This window comes from Carassius auratus, chromosome 27 (genome assembly GCF_003368295.1).
Source record: "Carassius auratus strain Wakin chromosome 27, ASM336829v1, whole genome shotgun sequence".
Classification (NCBI taxonomy): domain Eukaryota; kingdom Metazoa; phylum Chordata; class Actinopteri; order Cypriniformes; family Cyprinidae; genus Carassius; species Carassius auratus.
Genome location: NC_039269.1, coordinates 31,138,587 through 31,144,696, shown reverse-complemented (window position 1 = coordinate 31,144,696; position 6,110 = coordinate 31,138,587).

Sequence of the window (6,110 nt, the reverse complement as noted above, 5' to 3'; positions counted from 1 at the left end):
TTATTTTTTAAATGTACATTATTTGTATATATATATATATATATATATATATATATATATATATATATATATATATATATATATATATATATATATATATATATATACATTTTTTAATTACTGTATTTATTTATTTGATATTTTTGCAGATTTGGACCTCCATATTGATATGCAGTTAACTTATAATAGCTAAAATTTGGATTGCTGAATCATGTTTAAATGCAAATGTTTAATTGCATGTTAATGAAAAAATAGACATTCATCACAGACTGTTTGAATGCATGTTAATGCTGATTAAATAGCATTGCAGGACAGAAATGACACTGTATTGTCAATGCCGATCGCAAACAGAAGGTGGCAGTCTGGCAGTTTAATCATATGCTGACAAGTATGCAATGTTATTGCCAAATGGTTAGATACCTTAAATGCTAGCACCTATTTGATATAATTAAATATATATTTCTTCTTTGGTATGTGTTGGGGCAAAAAGGTGAAACTGAGAGTCATGATAACGCTTGCTTGCACACCCTGACACAAGTACAAGTGCAACTACAGCATTTAAATATGACATGAAATTCAATTTGAAATAAAAATTAAATACATCTTTTAAGGAAATCATATCAGTTGAGAAAATCAATGTAGGCCTACTTGCTGTACTAACATGCATTGAAGCCATGCAACTAACATTTCAAGAGTCAGGCTGCATTTTGGAGTGATGCTGTTGGAAACCTCACACCCAGGTGCAAAAACTTTGAGTTGTTCAAGAGTTAAGACACAAATGAAACAGAGACAAGACAAGGCAAGAGAGTGATGGGGTGTGGCTGCATGGGCGTCTGTATGGTCTGATAAATGTGTCAGCAGAAGGGGATTTTCATGCGGTCATGTCTAGATATTCAAATGCACATTGGTCAGCTATGTGTATTTTTGGAGTTGGTTGTGGCGCTTGGCTTTCTGTATAACTGACCATGATACTGGAGTCTTACTTTTCTGGATGGAAGATCAGCTCGTTTGCCTTCATATAATGCTCAAAAAGAAGATTAACCCCGAGATAGCGGGCGATTATGAACAGTTATTAACAATTTGTCAGTTTGAAAACAGTATTAGCACCTCAGGCGAGATTAACACAGTCATAGTGATGGGAGAAAAGATAAACCTGTCCAAATGCTCAGTCTGTAACTTGAAGAAATATCATTCTTGGTTTAACAATGCCCTCAAGCTCTCATTGTTCACAGTTCTGTTATTGTTTCACACTGGCATCATGGGGAAAGGTAAGTTGGCTTAGTGCAGTGATCTCATTTTCAGTGCATTATTTAACACACCAATTATTTCTAAGTTTTTTACATTGCTAGGATGTCAGTATGAAGTACCTCTAAAAGTGCATTTTTGCCAGAAATCATCAACAAAAGAAAGTCTGTGCATATCTATTAAATGCACTGATTTATTCATTACGACTCATTTATAATTCATAATTCATAATGATTTCTGTCCCGTTTTAAATGATCGCTTACTTAATTATGGCCTTCTTTAGAAGAAATCAGTGTAAGGTTATTTATCTGTTTTATGCATATGACTATGACGCTAATTGTGGCTGTGAACTATTTCCAGACGTTATGGAGAAAGCATCTGAGGTGGAATTGAATATTGCTAATAAAGTCTTAATATAGGCATTTGAGCATCAGCATTTCTATGCAGGGGTCAGCGGCAAACAACATGGGCCGCTAAAGAAGGAATGTGTCAGCAGGCGTGTGATTTTAATGTGATTTTTAATGTGCTTTTCATTTTAAATATAACCAAATTTGCACTAGCATGGTAGCAAGGTCTCAGATGTCCATGCAATGGAGGGGGCCAAATATTTGATCAAAATGCATATGCAGAAAATCTATTGCTTTTGTTAAAACATTACAAACACAAACTTGATTTTTTTTTTCTGAATGTCTCGTCAAAATAGCATTTATTTAGGCAGAGGACCAACAGCTTAGACAGGAAAGGCTGTCTGACCAAACGCAGCTGGTTTATTTTAAGTGACATGCAGGGGTTGGTAAATCCAAAATCTGAAATAACTCTTAAAACAAAGCAGTATATACAGCTGAGTACACATTAAAAAAAACTGAATAATGGAAAGTGGCTGAATTTAAGCAAGCCAAATATACATTTTCCTAGATTTGTAATAGCATGACAGATATTTTAGGTCTCAGATGCCCATGCAATGGCCCAATCTTTGCACTGGAGCTTAACCCTTTAATGCATGTTGGATGAAAAGCCATGTTTAACCATTCAGGCTTACATTCAGAATCAAGAAAAATAATTTTTTTACTTGAAATAAAATAAATCATATATAAATATGTAATAACTTATTTATATAATAAACTATATTTATTTTATTTCAGCTGGTTGTCAAGTTTTTCATCTAGTTAGCTTGATATACTAAAATATCTAAAACTTAAATTCTAATAAAATGAATAAAAACCATACAGATGTTTAAAAAATGAATAAAAATTACTCAAATGTGCGACAAAATTGCTAAAATAAAAATGTAATATATAAAAAAACAAATTCAAAATATTAACAAAACCTATAAAAGTACCTCACCGACACTAAAATAACATTGATAGGTAATTAAATTTTACATGAATAAGTGTGAAAAAACTCTAAGAACCTATCAAATATTTACTACTAACTTATTTTAAAATTCTCAACAGATGTGTTGCCAGCTTTCTCAAAATTCACCTTTTAAGATTTTTTTTTTTAATCAAATTTTCTAAGTAAAGATTTGACAGTTTGCTTAGCTGAAATGTAGTCACATTACTGAAAAAGTAAGTTATGTTGTTGCTTAAAACTACTTAAAGCTATAAATGAAGACTTTTAACTATAACAAAAAACAGAAAGAGTCAGTGGTAGTTAAAAGTCACATTATTCTGCATAAGCAGCGGTCAGTTTCATGACCCTGGGAATAGGAAACAAATTCGATTTGGGATCCAGGCGACTGTCCCAGTTAGCTTGAACTCGAAGACCATCTGTGAATTTCCACAATGCTTTCCACAAATAATCAATCATCCATCAGGCGAAATCAAAGAGAGAGCAGTCACGCACCAGACTGCATCGCTTCCCCACTCTTCATTCTCTCTCTCTCTCAAATCCCTCTTTTGCTGAATCTGTGGCCTTCGATCCATGTGAAATGGTTTCCTTGCAGAAACACCTGATTTTTATTTCTGTGAGGCTTGTTCATTTGTCAGCTTTGTCAATAGTGGGGCTGTCCATGTGACTGACAGACCGTCCTGGTGCATCACTCCACTTGATTCTGCAAGTAAGCAATAATATCTGACAGAACTCACAGCTAAATCCAAACTCAGCATTCACTTGAGACTCAGAGTGGATCTGATTTGCACCAGAAATGCTGTTTTATTCTTGTAATGATCATAAATACAGAGAAATATTGAGAGCTGTTTGCACTATTCAAATACTAAGTATCTAGAGAGGATAAAATAATTCTTTGATATGGTAGATAAAGGTTGAGATGGAAACAAATTGCATTTATTGATGATAAATAAAAACCTAATTATCGTCTATTTAAAAAAACAACAACATTCAGTTCATTACCTGTTTCATTTAAAATTTCCAACCTGTTACATTTTTTTATGCATCAGGAATAGTTCGCCCAAAGAAAATGTTTGTCGTAATTGCTTACCCTAATGTCGTTCCAAAATGACATGAGGATGAGTAAATGATAACATTTTTATTTTTAACAGTTTGTTAAAACTGTGTAATCCAAATGGTTAGATATTTAATTTGCAATTAAAATACAAATCTCAAATCTTAAAATCGAATACTAATTATTATTTCTAAGTGTACACTAAATGAGTAAGTTTCCAAATACTTTTTAGGGCTGCTGTGCTGTACATGCTTGTCAAGTCAAATTATATATAAGCAATTCTAAATAAAAACCTGGTTTGAGGTAAGCATATTATTTAAAGAACTGTAATTTATCACCCACAGTTTACACATTCATTTGCCAAAAACAACTATGTCAGAATAAGAATACCATTTCATTTGACAGAAAACACAATAGATATCCGTTTTACTCTTTTTATACATTTTAAGATCTACCAATTAGGAAATGTTGTCGAGTTATGGTTTGTAGACATTAGTTTGTTTGCATTGCATTGGGTTCTTCAGATCAGCATATTTAGATAGTAGATATTTTTCATAGAATCTTTTCTTTGTGGAGCTTTATCAGGTTCTACTATGATATCAGGTTGTCAAACCTTTTTGTCCTTAGGTCTTTTTATCTTGGATTTAAGTGTTAAACCTAGACGTAACCTTACACTGGACTTTTGTAAATGTGCACAGACCTCATTGCCCTCAGGCGTGGATGATGACAGGAGAAATTTTCACACATTGCATCATCTGCTCACACAGGTGATGTCAGTGCATTATTAAACCCACAGTGTATTTGGACACAGTGTGATAAAGGCCTGGGTGTCTCAGCGTGTGGGTTGCGCAAATGACTGTCTTTAGCTCAGCTATTTTGTGGGCTGTTGTTTTCACTTCTCTCCGTCTCTTACCCCCTCTGCACAGAGAGTAAGCGGTGTGACCGAACTATAATCAGCAAAAATGTGTTTACAATTTTGGTACCTGATAAGTAATAGTGTTTGGACTGTTTTTGGACCGTTTTGAAAAGAAAAGCAAATTACTTCATTCCATTTGCATTCAAGATCAACCATTCAACGCTGTTCCCTAAGCTATTGTGAGAAAAGTTCCTTAAATGTCTTTCTTTAATTTATGGAAATTTTAATTTATCAATAACTATAAACCAACATTTAGTTCTAAACTACCTACTTATCGAGCTTAATTTAGCTCAATTTACAACCCTGTTACCTATTATTGTATAGTTTTGTTCATACCTTAAAAATAAAAATCTAAAAATATATTTAAAAATAGTTAGAATCTGATGTTATTGCTAGAAATTAAATCAGACAAATTAGGGTTTTAATCTCTATTAAGAAAAGGCCCAAACAGGGTTGCAAAAAATGCAAACCTCATATAAAATAAAACAGTAGAAATAGAATAAAATAACTAAATAAAGTAAAAAAGTAAAATATTATATGATAAAGAGTATATAATATTAAATTATAAAGACAATATAAATATATATTATATGATTATTTATATAGATTAATATTAAATATGTAATTTTATGATAAAATAAAAAAAACTATTGCAAGACAGCAAGTGCTTTTCTTTCTCGCTCTCTCATTTGTTTTCTCCATCCTTCCTTTACTATTTGTAATACAATAATTAACATTTTTAGAAATATATTCTTTAGGGTTAATAAGCCATTATTTTATATTGTACATATAGTGTACTGTATATTTTTGTGTGGTATTTCATTTTTAAATCAAAAATAAACATTAAACCAGGACAACAAGTCTTTGTTCTCTCTGTCTCTTTCGGTCTCTCCATCCCTCCTTCCTCCTTCATGGCAATGACTCAGGTCTCTGGAGTTTGTTTTTCCCCTTTTCTCCTCCTAACCCTCCCTTTCCTCTCCTTCTCTCTCGTCTTTTAGTGCATGAATCCTATAAGCAGATAATGACATCCCAATAGAAGGCGTTTGTTGCTCGGTCTGGGCGTGGCCGCTCTGCTATTTTCAGGCGCTGTCATGTGATTGGTTCAATGAGGGTATAATTATGTCCAGTGCATGAGAGAATTCACTCTTCTCTCCTCTCATTCTCTCCCGCTCTCTTGTATTTCAGTGGGTATTTGTATCTTATGGTTGTTAGCTCAAATGGCAAAAACAGCCGTGGTATATAATGAATGATTTAATGACCTTGTTTATTTCTTAATTGAAAAAGTTGATCTGCAGTCTCACAACACATGAGTGTAAAAATCTAAACACATACAGGCTCATGCTGGGTGACTGTTGTAAAGCAAATCTACTCTTCTGTAAACACGCGGCCTGGCTGTTGTGTGGTGTGGAAGCAGTTGGCACTTTTTTGGAAGAGGATGGAAGCCTTGTGCCAATAGCATTTGGGGAAAAATGGAAAAGAAGGAAAGGTTTGCTATAAAATTCAGACTGTGTTTTGTTACTGCTCTCTATCTGTCTGCCAGATATT